This window comes from Elephas maximus, chromosome 27, assembly GCF_024166365.1.
Source record: "Elephas maximus indicus isolate mEleMax1 chromosome 27, mEleMax1 primary haplotype, whole genome shotgun sequence".
Lineage (NCBI taxonomy): Eukaryota > Metazoa > Chordata > Mammalia > Proboscidea > Elephantidae > Elephas > Elephas maximus.
In genome coordinates, this window is record NC_064845.1 from 27,041,066 (window position 1) to 27,059,265 (window position 18,200).

An 18,200-nucleotide genomic window follows, 5' to 3' on the forward strand; every position below is an offset into this window, starting at 1 on the left:
CCATGTATCTGATAAGGGTTTAGTACCCAGAATATTAAAAAAAAAAAAACCCTACAACTTTACAACAAAAAACAAACCACCAAATTTAAAAATGGGCAAAGGATTTGAACAGACATTTCTCTAAAGAACATACAAACAGTCAATAAGCACATAAAAAGATGCTCAACACAAGGGAGAATAAAGGAAACCAAAGACACAAGGGAAAGATTAACTCAAAGAACTAATGGAACACAACTACCACAGCCTCCACCAGACTGAGTCCAGCACAACTAGATGGTACCCGCCTACCATCACCAACTGCTCTGACAGGGATCACAACAGAGGGTTCCAGACAGAGTTGGAGAGAAATGCAGAACAAAATTCTAACTCACAAAAAAAGACCAGACTTATTGGCCTGACAGAGACTGGAGAAACCCCTAGAGTATGGCCGCAGACACACTTTTAGCTCGGTAATGAAGTCATCATTCCTGAGGTTCACCCATCAGCCAAAGATTAAACAGGCCCATAAAACAAAAGGAGACTTAACAGGGCATACCACCCCAGGGGCAAGGACAAGAAGGCAGCAGGGGACAGGAAAGCTGGTAATGGGGAACCCAAGACTGAGAAGGGGAGAGTGTTGACATGTCGTGGGGTTGGCAACCAATGTCACAGAACAGTATGTGTATTAAATGTTAAATGAGAAACTAGTTCGCTCTGTAAATCTTCACCTAAAGTACAATAAACAAAAAAATAATTTAACTTAAGGGAAAAAAAGATGCTTGACACATCATTAATCATTAGGGAAACGCAAATCAAAACCACAATACCACTTCACTCTCACTAGGATAACTATTACCTGAGAAATGGAAGATAAGAAGTGTCGGCAAGGATATGGAAAAATTGGAACCCTAATCAATTGTTGGTGGGAATGTAAAATGGTGTAGTTGCTGTGGAAAAGTTTGGTGGTTCCTCATAAAGTTAAACAGAATTACCATATGACTCCGCCGTTGCACTGTTAGGTTTATACCTACCCAAAAGACTTGAAAGCAGGGTGTGATCATTATGGTTGTGTTTCAAATTGATTGGGCCGTGACTTTCAGTGGTTTGGCAGTCGTATAATGATGTAATCATTTCCATGATAAGATCTGATGTAATGTAATCATCTCAATGATGGGATCTGCTGTGAGTCGCCAATCAGTTGAAAGGGAGTTTCCTTGGGGGTGTGGCCTGCAACCAATATAGGTAGACTTTCTGGCAAGGGTCATAGACTTTTGCTCATTCTGGACTCTGCAGGTGGCTCCTGTTTGTCTGACCTCCAGTTATTGAGACTTGAGCTAGCAGCTTACCTGCCATCTTGCCTGCCCATTTTGGGTTCCCCAGCCCTGCTGCTATGTGATTCATGAGAAGTCTCCAGCCTGATCCACGGATTTAGGATGTTCCAGCCTCTACGACCACATCAGCCATTTCCTTCACACAAATCTCTCTCTATATGTACTTATCCGCTTTACTGGATTTGCTTCTCTAGAACACCCAGCCTAAGACTCAGGGTCTTAGTTTCCTGCTTACCAATGTTCACTGGAGCATTATTGTTGTTGTTGTTGTTAGATGCCATCGAGTTGGTTCCAACTAATGGTGACCCTATGGAAAACAGAACGAAAAATTGTGTAGTCCTGTGCCATTCTAACAATTGTTGCTATGTTTGAGCCCATTGTTGCAGCCACTCTGTCAATCCACCTCGTTGAGGGTCTTCCTCTCTTTCACTGACCCTCCATCCACCTTACCAAGCGTGATGTCCTTCTCCAGGGACTGATCCTTCCTGATAACATATCCAAAGCATGAGAGAAGTCTTGCCATCCTTGCTTCCAAGGAGAACTCTGGTTGTACTTCTTCCATGAGAGATTTGTTCGTTCCTCTGGCAGTCCATGGTATACTCAATATTCTTAGCCAACACCATTAATTCAAAGGCATTGATTCTTCTTCAGTCTTCCATATTCACTGTTCAGCTTTCACATGCAGATGCAATTTAAAACACCATGGCTTGGGTCAGGCCCACCTTAGTCTATAAGGTGACATCTTTGCTTTTTAACACTTTAAAAAGGTCTTTTGCAGCAGATTTACTCAATGTGTCCTTTGATTTCCTGACTGCTGCTTCCATGCGTGTTGATTATGGATCCAGTAAAATGAAATCCTTGACAACTTCAATTGTTTCTCTGTTTATGATGATGCTGCTTACTGGCCCAGTTGTGAGGATTTTTGTTTTCTTTATGTTGAGGTATAATCCATACTGAAGACTGTAGTCTTTGATCTTCATCAATAAGTGCTTCAAGTCTTCTTCACTTTCAGCAAGCAAGGTTTTGTCATCTGCATATTGCAGGTTGTTAACGAGTCTTCCTCTAATCCTGTTGCCTCATTCTTCTTAATATGGTCCATCTTTTTGGATTATTTCCTCAGCATGCAGATTGAATAAATATGGTGAAAGCATACAACCCTGACACACACCTTTCCTGACTTTGAACAATGCAGTATCCCCTTGTTCAGTTCCAACGACTGCCTCTTTATCTATGTACGGATTCCTCATAAGCACAATTAAGTGTTCTGGAATCCCCATTCTTGGCAATCATCCATAATTTGTTATAATCCGCACAGTCAAATGCCTCTGCTCAGTGAATGTAAAACAGAGGTAAACATCTTTCTGGTTATCTCTGACTTCAACCAAGATTCATCTGCCATCAGCAATGATATCCCTCTTTCCACCTCGTCTTCGGGATCTGGCTTGAATTTCTGGCAGTTCCCTGTTGATATACTGCTGCAGCTCATTCTAAATGATTTTCAGCAAAATTTTACTTGCGTGTGATATTAACAATACTGTTGCATAATTTCTGCATTCAGTTGGATCACCTTTATTTGGAAGGAGCACAAATACCGATCTCTTCCAGTTGGCTGGCCAAGAAGCTGTCTTCCAAAATTTCTTGGCATAGACAAGTGAGCACTTGCAGCACTGCATCTGTTTGTTGAAACATCTCAACTGGTAGTCCATCAATTCCTGGAGCCTTGTTTTTCTGCCAATACCTTCAGTGCAGCTTGAGCCTCTTCCTTCAGTACCATCGGTTCTGTTGACCAATTCTTTTTGGTACAGTGACTCTGTGTATTCCTTCCATTGTCTTTTGATGCTTCCTGTGTTACCTAATATGTTCCTTGTAGAAGAAGCCTTCAATATTGCATCTCCAGGCTTGAATTTTTTCTTCAGATCTTTCAGCTTGAGAAACGTCCAGCATGTTCTTCCCTTTTGGTTTCCTAACTCCAGGTTACTTTACTTTGTCTTCTGGAGCCACCCTTTGAAATCTTCTGTTCGGCTCTTTTACTTCATCACTTCTTCCATTTGCTTTAGATGCCTGATGTTCAAGAGCAAGTTTCAGAGTCTCTTTGGACATCCATTTTGGTCTTTTCTTTCTTTCTTGTTGTTTTAATGACCTCTTGCTTTTTTCACGTATGATGTCCTTGATGTTATTCCACAACTTGTCTGGTCATTAGTGTTCAACGTGTCAAATCTATTCTTGAGATGGTCTCTAAATTCAGGTGGGATATATTCAAGCCTGTACTTTGGCTCTCTTGGACTTGTTCTTATTTTCTTCAGCTTCAACTTGAACTTATATATGAACAGTTGATGGTCTGTTCTGCAGTCAGCCCTTGGTCTTGTTCTGACTGATGATACTGAGCTTCTCCATCATCTCTTTACACAGATGTAGTTGATTTGATTCCTGTGTATTCCATCTGGTGAGGCCCGGGTGTATAATCGCCACTTATGTTATTCAAAACAGATACTTGCAATGAAAAAGTCACTGGTCTCGCAAAATTCTATCCTGCCATCTCCAGCATCGTTTCTATCACCGAGGCCATATTTTCCAACAACCAATCCTTCTTTGTTTCCACCTTTTGCATTCCAATCACCAGTAATTATCGATGCATCCTGATTGCATGTTCAATCAATTGGAGACTGCAGAAGTTGGTAAAAAATCTTTAATTTCTTCGTCTTTGACCTTAGTGGTTGGTGCGTAAATTTGAAAAGTAGGTCACATTAACTGATCTTCCTTGCAGGCGTATGGATATTACCCTATCACCCACAGCACTGTACTTCAGGATAGATCCTGAAATGTTTTTTGGTGATGAATGCAATGCTATTCCTCTTCAGGTTGTTGCTGCTGGCATAGCAGACCATATGACTGTCCGATTCAAAATGGCCAATACCAGTCCTTTTCAGCTCACTAATGCCTAGGACATTGATGCTTATGTGTTCTATTTTGTTTTTTATGATTTCCAATTTTCCTAGATTCATACTTTGTACATTCCAGGTTCCAATTATTAATGGATGTTCGCAGCTGTTTCTTCTCATTTTGAGTCGTGCCACATCAGGAAATGAAGGTTCTAAAAGCTTGACTCGATCCACATCATCAAGTTAACTCTACTCTGAGGAGGCAGCTCATCTTCTGGGACAGTCTCTGACAATGTTCCACTGCTATCCATAAGGTTTTCACTGGCTAATTCTTTTCAGAAATAGACCACTACGTCCTTCTTCCTAGTCTGTCTCAGTCTGGAAGCTCCACTAAAACCTGTCTGCCATCGGTGACCCTGCTGGTATCTGAATACCAGTGGCAGAGCTTCCAGCATGACAGCAACATGCAAGCCCCCACAGTACGACAAAATGACAGACACGTGGGGGAAGCAGTATTAACAACTGCCAAAAAGTGGAAACAACCTAAGTATCCATCAACAGATGAATGGATAAAATGTGGGAAATCCATACAATGCAGTAATTCAGCCATGAAGAAATATGAAGTTCTGATACATGGTAAAACATGGATGAACCTTGAAAAGATTATACTGAGTGAACTAAGTCAGACACTACTGGACAATATTGTATGGCCCACCTATATAAAGTACCTAGAACAGGCAAATGCATAGAGATCAATGTTTATTAGAGCTTACTAAGGGCAGGTGGGAGGGGAAAATGGAAAGTTATTCCTTAAGGAGTACGGAGTTTCTGTTAAGGATGATAACAAAAAAATTTGGAAATGGATAGGGATGACAACTGCACAGCACGGTGAATGTAATAAATGTCACTGAATTGTACACATACAAATGGTTGAAATGCCAAATGTTTTGTTATACGTATTTTACCACACACACATACAAAATCCATTCGTCTAACGTGCTCTTTGAATGGGATCTTTACCTACGTGTGATTTCATAACGCCATCTGGAAAATGTTGGTTTACCGAGTTATTCAGTTCTTCCAAATGTTGACACAGTTCATTATATAATATCACTATTACTATCATTATTACCACAAATATCTTTACTAGAATGCTATCAAGCTCAAGGTGGCCCATACAGATTTCCCCAAATTCTAATTTTTGCCTGAAAGCTCCAATTTTATTAGTAACAAGTTCATTTTGTTCATTTTCAAAGGAATGTTTGCCAAATACCCAAGTCTGAATAACCATGGTTTTTCAGTTGTTCTTTCAATTAAAGAAGATATTACATGAAAATGGGGAGGAGGGTAGCTGAGCTAGCAACTCAATCACACAAATTCTTTTCCTCTGCAGCACATACCCATTTTATCACACAGATACTCTAGAGCCAAGTAGAGTAAAATTTAATTTGTACTGAAAAAGAATCTGAAGGAAAAATGAGGTTTTTTTTTTAACTGTATGATGTGAAGTATTCATGACAGAGAAGAATACACACTACTAGACAATTCAGTGCCACTGCCTTGATTTCCTGCTAAGGTATCAGCTGTTTTACTCCGCATTGCTTTTGTATCTTTCATCCAAACATCAAAGAGAAAAGGGCATATAATATTTTAGTATTAATATGAACAGGTTTTACTCCTAAGGGTTCAAGGACTACACTTTGAAAACTACTGACTTACATATACAAACAAGTCTTTAAAATGTAAGATATGTGCATATTTAAATTAAAACTAAAAAGCCTATTGCCAGTGGAGACCATTTCGACTCATAGTGACCCTATAAGATAGAGTAAAACTGTCCCATCAGGTTTTCAAGGCTGTAATCTTTTTTTTTAGTCTTTACAAAAGCAGACTACTACATCCTTCTCCCACAGAGGGGCTGGATTTGAACTGATGACCTCTTGGTTAGCAGCTGATCACTTAACCACTGACCACAAGGGATCTAAAACGTCTCCAGACGTCAAAATGTCCCCCAGAAGCAAAATCCTAACCTACCCAACATTGAGAAGTAGTGTTTTGAAGGAAAACCATCTAGGAAGTCTAACCTTGACTGTTTTTTTTTTTTTTTTTACAAAAAAAAAAAAAAGGAATAAACTCAATTTTAGGTCTATCTTCCCACCTTTCCTAAACTTAATTATTTGATGATGGAATGCAATTGTCCATTCTGAGTTCCACCTACAAACAACACCTGAATAACATTACCAAATTAAACTTTTCCTCCTAGGGAAATGAGATTACCAATTTCAAGAGTGATATCTTCTATATCTCACGCGGATTAGAGAGGGAAGATAGACCAAGGTTTCTCAACCATGCGAGTGCACATCAAAATAACCTGAGGTGCTTTTTTAATATATGTCAGGATACCATCTAAGCCACACCAGATCAGAATTCATTCAGCAATGACTTGAGTGTCCACTATACACAAAGCACTATAATAGGTGATAGGGATTGTCTCAGACATCTAGTGCTGCCGTAACAGAAATACCACAAGTGCACAGGTTTAACAAAAAGAAATCCATTCTCTCACTGTCTAGTAGGCTACAAGTCTAAATTCAGGGCGCTAGATCCAGAGGAAGGCTTTCTCTCTCTGTCAGCTCTGGAGGAAGGTCCTTGTCATCAGTCTTTCCCTGGTCTGGGAGCATCTCACACAGGAACCTTGGGTCCAAAGGACAAGCTCTGCTCCTGGCACTGCTTTCTTGGTGGTAGGAGGTCCTCAACTCTCTGCTTACTTCCCTTTCATCTCTTCAGAGATGAAAGGTGGTGCAGGCCACATCCCTGGGGAACTTCCTTTATACTGGATCAGGGATGTGACCTGGTAAGGGTGTTAAAATCCCACCCTAATCCTCTTTAACATAAAATTACAATCACAAAATGGAGGACAACCACACAATACTGGAATCATGGCCTAACCAAGTAAACACATACATTTTTGAGGGGGACATAATTCAATCCATGACAGGGATACAGCAATACATAAAACACACATGGTCCCTGTCCTCTTAAAGTTCACATTCCAGTACAGGGAGACACCATAAACATGTAGACAAATAAACAGGATTACCTCAGTCTATTAAAAAAACAAAACACAAGGGAAAGTTTAGTCCAAAGGACGAATGGACCACAACTACCACAATCTCTGCCAGGCTGAGCCCAGAACAACTAGATGGTGCCCGGCTTCCACCACCAACTGCTTTGATAGGAATCACAATACAGGGTCCTTGGACAGAGCAGGAGAAAAATGTAGAACAAAATTCAAATTCAAACACACAAAAAAACACCAGACTTGCTGGTCTGACAGAACCTTGAGAAACCACAAGCCTATGGCCCCCGGATACCCTTTTAACTCGGTACAAAAGTACTCCAGAGGCTCCCTCTTAGGCCAAAGATGAGACAAGTCTATATGGCAGACGATAACACACCTGAGGGACTGGCTGCATAATTTAACCATGTTTATGAGACTAAATGAACACACCAGCCCAAAAGCAAAGATAAAGAAAGCAGAAAGGGACAGGCAAGTGAACAAATGGAAACAGGGAACCCGGCGTGAAGGGGAGAGTGTTGACACATCAAAGCGTTGGCACCCAATGTCCTAAAACAATTTGTCTATTAATTCTTTAATGAGAAACTAATTTGCTCTGTAAACTTTCACCTAAAACATTACTAAAAAAAAAAAAGGCAAATAGAAAAAACTATAATGGGACCAATTTCACTACATTCTCACCAATATCAGTAAAGATATTATCAAAGTACTCAATGTTCTAAGTGAAAGTTGTATTTTTGTATTTAGAAAGGCCATGACATAATCATGTCCATACATTCAAAATTACTTGTTCTATGTTTGGTGGTGGGCAAAACTATGGCTCCCACTCTTTGGGAAATTTTAAGCTCAAGACTAAATAGGTAAATTCTCTCACCGTTTCAATTTTAACTTACATCAGTTCAATGAAAACAATGTTAAATTCCTGAAAACAGTAGAATTTAATGGTTTTAGGGATAAGGGGGGAAAAGAGCACCTGTACTCCCGAAGGCAACTTTGGGCAATAACTAAGGGTGATCCAAAGCAAGGTATTCCCCAGAAATTACTCAAAAGAAAAAAGCATCCCTTGGCAAGCTGACAATCACAAGGATTGTTTACAAAGGAATCAGGCAGGGTTCTGCATTTTGTACTTCTGTGAAGAACTGGTAGCAAAAATTTGAAGGCAGTCAATTTACTGCTCTTAAATTTCTTCTAAGAAGCAAGTACAAAGCCTCTTACCTAGCCTACCTATGGTTTAAAAAAAAAAAAAAAAAAAGCTGTGGGTTCCAAGTAAGTAAAAGGCCAAACACTTCCCTGTTATGTCAACTACTAAAAAAAAAAAAAAAAAACTAAAAGGCAATGCTATTATCAGCCCAGCCTTCCTTGAACAGTCAAAAATAAATAAGATGCCAGAGGATGTTTAGGCTTTCAGTACACACCCCACTCCATACACACAAACAATAAGCAATCTGTTCAGCCTGTAACAAACCAAAACACCAGTTGCTGTCCAGTCAATTCCAACTCATGGCAACCCCACGTATGTCAGAGCAGAGCTGTGCTCCACAGGGTTATCGATAGCTGTTTTTTTGTAAGAAGATTGTCAGGCCTTTCTTCCAAAGCACCTCTGGGTGGACTCCAACCTCCAATCTTTCCGTTAGGAGCTGAGCACGTTAACAATTTGCACCAGCCGGGGTCTCCTTTAATAGTGGTTTTCTCAAACTGTTGCTGCACAAACCTCACAGAGAGCTCTCATGATTCCCTCTCCACATACTATACATCACTCTGTCACAAATTTGTAAATATTTCATGCTTGCAATGAAGTAGCTTCTTGGATACAAACAGCTTTTAACTGCCCAAAAGAATGAAGGACCAATTCCAGAGAAAAAGGCAGATTCACCTTCCTCTTTGAACCTGTGATTTGTCACTGCCATCTCTAAGCATTCAGAGCCCAGTCTTCGCAAAGTCGGTTCCTAAAGGCTCAAATTGAACGACAAAACTCTAAATAAACGTTTCCAATGGCTACCACCCCACAGCTGTGAGAATAAATTTCAAGCCCCTTAGTTTAGAATTGCCCCTATATACTCTTCCTCCCCTAGTCTCAGCTCCTGCCATCCCTCCTCAGTCCTCATCAACTAACACCATGTATGAAATCATCAGGCACATAATCCCCAGCTGACAAGATGGGAGGATAAAGATGAAAGTCAGAGACTGTCTCTGCGCTGCGCCACAGGGCCCTCTCCCAGACCTTAACTGAAGTCTTTCTTTGCTTGTATTCTTTCTTATTATAACAAATGGGTAAATGTAGGTACAAGTAAAGGAGCCCTAGTGGCACAATGGTTAAGCTCTCTGCTGCTAACCACTGGTTTGAGCCCACCCAGTGGTTCCACAGGAGAAAAGACCTGGCAATCTGCTCCCGTAAAGATTATGGCCTAGGAAACCCTATAGGGCAGTTATACTCTGTCAAAAGGGTTGCTCTGAGTTGGAATCAACTCAACAGCACACAACAACAACAAATTAAAAAGTTTCTGTGAATTTTATAAGCAGTTATAGAGAATTAGCAAACCCAGGGGGCGATAAGCCAGCAGGGGCTAGCAGGACAGAGATTTGTGAAGACCCAGGTCTGGGCAGCTGCGTGACAGAGAAAGGCTGCACAGGCTAGTCCCAGGGGACGAGAGAGAGAGAGAGAGGGGCCAGCTGGTCTGAAGTGATGGGAGTTGTGCAGACTTCTGAGCCTACGGCTGGTACCCAATGACCTGGCCCTAGGTGGCCAGGGATGAGGTCTAGTTTAACTCTGGGTGGTCAGGGTAAGAGAGACAAAGTGCCATGTAAGTGGTGACAAGGAAATGACAAAGGTGAGGTTTGCCCACCTTGCCCCTTTAGCAGTGCATACACTTTGAAAAACACTGCTCTAACCAGGACTGTGCAAATCAAAAGGTCAAGGCTTCTCCAGAGGTCAGTTTGTGGCCAAACTGAACCGAGCAACTCAGCGAAGTAGGCTTAATACAGCAAAGCTCAGGTTCACTGGAAGAATCAAGAATGAAAGAAGCTGTGGTCAGAGAAAAGAAATTTCAAGTTCAGAACTGCGGCTCCAAGGAGCAAAGAGAGGCACAAGGTGAGCAGGTAAGGAGTTCACTTGACATTAATTGAATCTGTAAGCCAATAACTTACCAAACCTGAAACTTGAGACTGTTGAGTCGATTCCAACTCATAACGACCCAACAGGACAGAGCAGAACTGCCCCACAGCGTTTCCAACGAGTGGCTGGTAGATTCAAACTGCTGACCTTTCGGTTAGCAGCTGGGTTCTTAAACACTATGGCACCAGGACTCCAGTAATTCATGAGAACATGCAAAATAGTCTCTGTGGTGATCAACTGTAACAGTCAAACCGTCAGAGCACCTAAATTTAAGTGAAAGTGATATACAGAAATTCAGTTTTATGATAAAAGAGAAGCTAAAAGATAACTTATTCTATTAAAGGACTTCATATTTTAAATCATTTACAGTAAGTGTCTTTAAAATAACAAGTTCATCCATTGTTAAGTGAGTAGATTAGCCATTACTGAATATATACACAATCACACAGAAACATTTCTATAGGACATACAGCCCGTATTTCATTTTCCCCCTTGACTAGCTTCTCTATTAGGAAATACTCTAACCAGGTTCTCTCTCACTGTCCCTGCTACAAGATCACATGAGAATGTCTGCAAGGTTACATAGCTCCTTGGCCTCATTTACTCAAGTCTCTTGATCCCAGACATCTTCCCTATTTGAATCCTGCAGGCTCTCACAGACACGCTAGTTTCTAACTACTTGCTCGTACCTCGGATTAGGCTACTTATCTGTCTTGCCTAACTAATATTACACTTGCTACTCTGATCTAGTCACCTGGTTTCAACCCTACTGACGCTGCAGTTGCTTACATATCCTTTAAAAGCCAACTGTTGTTAACAAACAAGTCCAACAAACTCCAAGAACATGGCACGCCTATTTCTCCAGGTTGTGGCTCTCACTTGCTCAGCCTTTTATAGTTCTCCTGGGAACACTTTCCACATGCTGGTAACGATCCAGTTTGACACTGCAACCACACACTGCCTAGCGTGTAAGCTTTCAAAACTGGGGGAAATCCCTAAGTATTTAGAGAACTATGCAATATAGAAGACTCTTGTTTATTATTCATATACAAATGCACCCATCTACACACACACACACACGCACGCACGCACGCACGCACACACACACACACAGCTACTAACCTTAAGGGCGGAGGTTCGGACCCACCCAGTGGCACTACGGAAGAAAAACCTGGCGATCTGCTTCCATAAAGACTACATCCAAGAAAATCCTACAGGGTGCAGTTCTACTCTACACACATGGAGTCGTCATGTCAGAATCAACTGGACAGCCATGGGTTTGGCAAGACAGATAGATAGAGCTTTCCAAGTCCTGTTTGATTAATTATGTGATTTTACCCTATGGAACTTACACAGATTTCGCATACCATGTTTATGAAGAAAGTAGGTTCTTTCTGACTTCCACCATTCCCAATCCAAAATTTCCCTGCAAAGGAAGAGAGAAAGAGTAAATATCATCAATAAGGTTTTCTTCACATTTTTTCTTTGTTAATTGCAGGCAACATTTAACAATATAATCTGCATCAAGACTAAAATTTATAGTTCTCTTAAATAATTTTCTTAGTGATGGAGATTAAGAAAAGGCACATGTTCGGCACACCCCACGGAACACAAATCTACCAAACATGTCCTTGTGGTTTTTGATCTTCTAAAGGGAATCCACCAAGGGCTCCTTGGAAACTCTGTCCTATAAGGTCACTAGGAGTTGGAATCGATTCAATGGAAGCAGGTTTGGTTTCTTTCATTTAAAGGGATATTTTAAAGAGGTTATGTATGACTCCTGTCCAACGAGTACAAAAGAGAACAATATTACAAAAGGGATATAAACATCGAGAAGGACTCCACCCACTCCACCTTGGGTTCAATTAGCCACTTCTCCCTTGGCGCTCCAAAGTACAGGTAAGACACTTGCCCTTATCTGAGTCCACCTTATTCCATACCAGAAGGCAGACCCTTTGTTTTATATATAGATGTATCTCCAGCATCAAAGACCAGGAGGCAGTAAGCATGCAAATGTTTGTCATTTAATAAAATTATCAGGATGTTAACAAAACCATTTCCATTAAAATTATTACAGAAAAAAAAAAACACAATATTTACCTACAGTCCCTGTAAGTCAACAACTGAAGACGATTGTCGTCAGGTGCCATCGAGTTAGTTCCAACTCACAGCGACCCTATGTACAATAGAATGAAATACTGCCCAGTAACCGTGCCACCCTCACAATCCTTGCTATGTTTAAGCCCACTGTTGTAGCCACTGTGTCTATCAATCTTGTTGAGGGTCTTCTTTTTTGCTGACACTCTACTTTACCAAGCATGATATCCTTCTCTAGGGACTGGTCCTTCCTGATAACATGCCAGAAGTACACGATCTCACCATCCTCGCTTCTAGGGAGCATTCTGGCTGCTACTTCTTCCAAGACATATTTGTCTGCTCTTCTGTCAGTTCACGGTATATTAAATATTCTTCGTCAACACCGTACTTCAAAGGCATTAATTCTTTCTCAGCCTTCCTTATTCATTGTCCAGTTTTCACATGTATATGAGGCAACTGAAAATACCATGGCTTAGGTCAGATGCACCTTAGTCCCCAAAGTGACATCTTTGTTTTTTAATAATTTAAAGAGGTCTTTGCAGCAGATTTGCCTAATGCAATACATTGTTTGAAACTGAAGACTACCATATAAATGAGTTTAAAAATACAAATGGCATATACAAAGGGCCATGGTTCCCAAACTCTGATCCTTTAATAGTAATCTAAGAAACCATACTGGCTAACGTAACAATGGATGGTATAATACGTAAATTCCAAAACTGTGGCATAACACAATAGTTTATTTTTAATCCGTGCATACAGAAAGACCAAAATCAGTGATAATGATCAGTTTGAGGAGGGTGGAGACGACCCAGGCTGACAGATGCTCAGCTCTATTTGACCCCTCGTTTCCAATGTTGCTCTGTCATACCTACAACTGCCAGGCAGCAGGTGGGGAAGAGAGAGGATCAATCAAGGGGGCTTCGTATTTGCGGTGGATAAAGTGACACTCAACACTTCTGCTTAATTTCCTATGGAAAGATCTCAATCATATGGCCATCCGCAACAGCAAAGGGACTAGTAAATATAGGTTAGCTGGCATCAGGGATAAAAAGAAACAAGCTTGGTAAAGAGCAAGTCTTTATCACAGAAGTTTTTAAAAAATACAATTCTAAGGTATTATCCCAGGTGATTCTCATTCAGTAGGTCTACCAGGACCCAAAGAACCTGCATTTAATCTCGCCAACTGACTCTGATGTATGTCCAAGTTAGGAAACACTGGCTTAGGTAGTAAAGAGCATGAGGCAAATGGGAAAAGCAAAACAAAAAATTTTCATGTTAAAGTTTAAAACAATGTACTGGATAAAAGGAAAACTAAAGGATAACGAAAAATTGAGCTAATTCTTCCCTACTTTGGCCTGTAACAGCAGCCTCTCGTAGCTTTCTTCCTACCTCTTGTAGCTTCATTTCAGGTTTCCTTTTCTCTATTCATCCTATAGTCTCCATTATACTCTCATTGACCACGAGCTCTGCTCATTCCTTGAGTGACCTCATTCACGTTAATTATCACCTAAAACATTTTTCTCTGAATCCAGCCTCACATTTAACCGCCTAGGATTTCCAAGGTGGTGCAGACGCTGAAAACACTCGAATACTAACCGAAAGGTTGACAGTTTGAACTCATCCAGATGTGCCTTGGATGACAGGCCTGATGACTGGCTTATGAAGGATGACAGCCTTGAAAACCCAGTTCTACTTTGCACACATGGAGTCGCCATGAGTCGGAATCAACTTGATGGCAACTAACAACAACTATAACACTTCTCCAATGTAGATGTGCTGCTAGTACCCCAACATATCCAAATATGAATTCATCTTCCTGCCAAACCAGTTCCCTCTGTTTGTTCCCTAACCACCTAGGCCACCTAGTTAAAACCATAGGAATCATGGAGGTACTGTCCTGCTCCTTCAGCCTCTATAATCCAGTTACCAAGTACTATCCATTTTTGACTTCCTAAAAATCTACCATCTATCCCCACTTAAAAAACAAAAAACCAACACTGTCACCGAGTTAATCATAGGACAGAGTAGAGCTTCCCCACAGTGTTTCCAAGGAGTGGCTGGTGGATTTGAACTGCCAACCTTTTGGTTAGGAGCCACAGCTCACTGTAGCTCTTAGTCACTGTGCCACCAGAGCTCCACTGCCACTGTCTTATTTCAGGCTTTCTTTTCTTTTCAAATGATAGAACTACCAGTTCCCCAACCTCCAGCTTCATTTTCAGCATCAATCTATATATTCTACACCAGCTCTCCTTCCTCACGATTTGTTCAAGATTCACATCTGACACTGATTTCCTGCTTCAGATCTTTCAGTGGCTCACTACTACTTTCAGAATAAAGTTCTAACTCCTTAGAACTTAGCTCACAGGATCTTCGTGATACGGCCCCTGCATATCTCCAAGAGGGTCCTCTGTTGACACACCGGGTCCTCTGTGTTAGAGCCATTCTTACCCCAGACATTTCTCCAAACATATTCTCTTATCCTTTGGAGTCTGGAATAGCACTCAATGTACAGTAAATGAATCAATCAAATGAACGCATGAATAAAGTCGTGCTGAATTTGGAATGGCAGACTGGTAGCTAATTGGAATCATCAAATAAGCAAATGTCAGAGAGATTAGAACTTAGGTGAAAATTCAAAACCAGAATCACAAATTTGAGAATCACTAATAAAAAAGCAATATTTAGAAATCTTGAGAATGGACAAGTTCCGACAATATACGACCTTGGCTAAAGCCAGGGGATCTTTCCTTCTAGTTATATGGCTATATCATGGACCCAAGGTGGGAACTTCTTATCCATGTATAAGAAGCTACCAGTCAATGAACTAGAGATAGAAGGGAACTTCCTGAAACTGATAAAGGCCATCTATGAAAAACTCACAGCTAGCATCATACTTAAAATAAAAGACTGAATGCTTTCCCCAGAAGATCAGGAACAAGATAAGGATGTCTACTCTCACCACTTCTATTCGACACTGTCCTAGAGATTCTGCTCAGGTCAATTCATCAAGAGGAAGAGATAAAAGGCTAGGCTGGAGAGAAGTAAAACTCTCTCTATTCACAGGTGACATGATCTCATATACAGAAAATGCTCAGGAATCCATTCAAAACTATTAGTACTAATAAACAAGTTCAACAAAGTTGCAGGGTACAAGAGCAATATACAAAAGACAACTGTATTTCTATACACAATAAAGAATCTGAAAATAAAATGAAGAAACTTGTACTCTGGAAACAACATCATTGAAAGAAATAATCTTAAAAAAAAACTAAATAAATGGAAAAACATCCCATGTTCATGGGCTGAAAGACGATATTGCTAAGATGGCAGTATTCCTCAGATTGATCCACAGATTCAATACAATTCCCATTAAAGTCCAACAGCCTTTTTGGCAGAAATTAACAAGTTGATCTTAAAATTTATGTGGAAATGCCAGTAACCCAGGAAAGCCAAAATAATCTTGAAGAAGAAGAATAAAGTTGGGGGACTCATGCTTTTCAATTCCAAACTTACTACAAAGCTGCAAGTAATTAAGACAGTATGGTACTGATATAGCCCAGTGGAACAGAATTGAGAGGCCAGAAATAAATCCTCACATTTACAGTCAGTTGATCTTTGACAAGGATACCAAGACAATTTAATGGGAAAAGAATAGTCTAGACACACAAAAAAATGAAGTTAAACTCCTACCTCATAGCATATGCAAAACTTACTCAAAATGGATCACAGACCAAAACGTAAGAGCTGTAACTACACAACTCTTTGTACTAGTTTCCTAGGACTGCCATAACAAATGACAACTTGGTAGCTTACAACAAAAATTTATTTTCTCACAGCTGAGGCCAGAAGTCTAAAATCAAGGTGTCCACACAGCTGCCCTCCCTCCAAAGGTTTTAGGGGAGACTTCTTTCTTGCCTCTTTCAGCATCTCAGGCTCTAGTCGTTCCTTGGCTTGAGGGTACGTGAGTTCAGTCTCTGCCTCCATCTTCACATTGCCTTCTCCCATGTGTTTCTAGGTCTCTCAGTCTTTTCCTTTTCTATCTCTTACAAGGACATTCCACTGGATTTGGAGCCCATGCTAATCAGGGTGACCTCATCTCGAGATCATTACCTTAATTACATCTACAAAGACCCTCTGTCCAGGTAAGAGCACATTTACAGGATCCTCAGGTAAGGACTTGGACGTGTCTTTTTCAAGACCAGTGTTCAACCCACTACACTCTTCATGACTTTGAGTCAGGCAAATATTTCTTAAATATGACAACAAACGAACAAGTAACCAAAGAAAAAATAAATGGGGCTTCATCAAAATTAAATACTTTTATGCTTCAAAGGACACCATCACAAAAGTGAAAAGACAGGTTACAGACTGGTAGAAATATCTGATAAATGTTGTATCTGATAATGGACTTCTATCTAGAATATATAAAGAACTCCTACAACTCAATAATGAAAAGACGAGTAGCCCAATTAAAAAATGAAAAACGACTCTTAATAGATACATCTCCAAAGACAAGAAGACAATCACAAAGGACATATGTTATTTAATCCCATTTATACAAAATATCCAGAAAAGGCTAATCTACACAGACAAAAAACAGTTCAGTGGTCATCTACAGCTGGAGAGGATACGGATTTAGGGAGTGACAGCTTAGAGGTGAGGGGTTTCTTTTTGGTACGATAAAAATGTTCTAAAACTGATCGTAATGATACTTGTTCAGTTCTGTGAACTGAACTGTATAATTTAAATTGGTAAATTATATGGTAGGTGACTATATCTCAATAAAGCTACCTAAAAAAGAAAAAGTGATCAAATTTTTCAATCCAGAAACTGATGCAAGGGAAAAGGCTACCTATCCAAAGTAATTTGTGCTCCCTACTATAAAATATTAAAAAATATAAAATATTTAAAAACTTTTATTTATTTTTTATACTATAAAATATAAAATCAATCTCTTTTTTTTTATATACCTTACATAACAGGAAATAAAGTTAAATGTAGCGTTCAATTGTAATAATTCTCATTCTAAGTTTTAGAACAAATATTTCTTACCTGATTTTACTTAAGTATTTTAATTATCCTATGCTGCGTGTTTTAATGTTATCTGTGGCTTTAAATCCTTACAAGTACAAAAGATTAACTTTTAAGTTGATAATAAACTAATAAATTAAGTGGCCTTTTCCCTAAAGCTGTGAAGTAATAACTGCATCCAGACTATTTTCTATGCCAGCAGCAAATACAGAGAAGAATGCTAGTAATTTTTTCTTTCTTTTTTTTTTTTTTTAAATGAGCTTCAAATAAGGAGGATAGTTATCATATAAATAAGAATGGGGAATGGTGGAAATAAAAACTAGAAAGTATTTGATAATTGTAATCATTTTAACTTTTTATTTGCACACAACATACTAGTAACCGGAGATTTCATTAAATTTTGTTTTGAATCAGAAGTATTACTGTGTGAGTGATTTGATTTCAGTTGGCTGTCTACGAGGAACATTATCCAAAACAAAAAGACTTCATCCCGAACTACTCTGTCCAGACACACGGCATTTTTCCAGGGTCACTTCACCCGAGTACGTTTGCTAAATATCAATTTTATGTTAGACTAGAATAATAAAAACCAAATAACAAGATAAAATGCTGAAAAACCTAACACAACCCAAATCTAAACACCTGGATTCTCTGATTCCTTTTTACTGCCATAATCAATGTTTGACTTC

The 18,200-nt window shown here is 39.8% G+C and overlaps 1 long non-coding RNA gene across 1 annotated transcript in view; it reads right to left on the reverse strand.

Moving 5' to 3' along the window:
* The window catches only part of LOC126068358 (uncharacterized), a 266,350-nt gene that overhangs the window by 10,615 nt on the left and 237,535 nt on the right, over nucleotides 1-18,200 (reverse strand). Inside the window, exon 8 of the long non-coding RNA XR_007515625.1 lies at nucleotides 11,748-11,806. This is a non-coding gene — a long non-coding RNA (uncharacterized LOC126068358). The remainder of the gene's footprint in view (nucleotides 1-11,747; nucleotides 11,807-18,200) is intronic.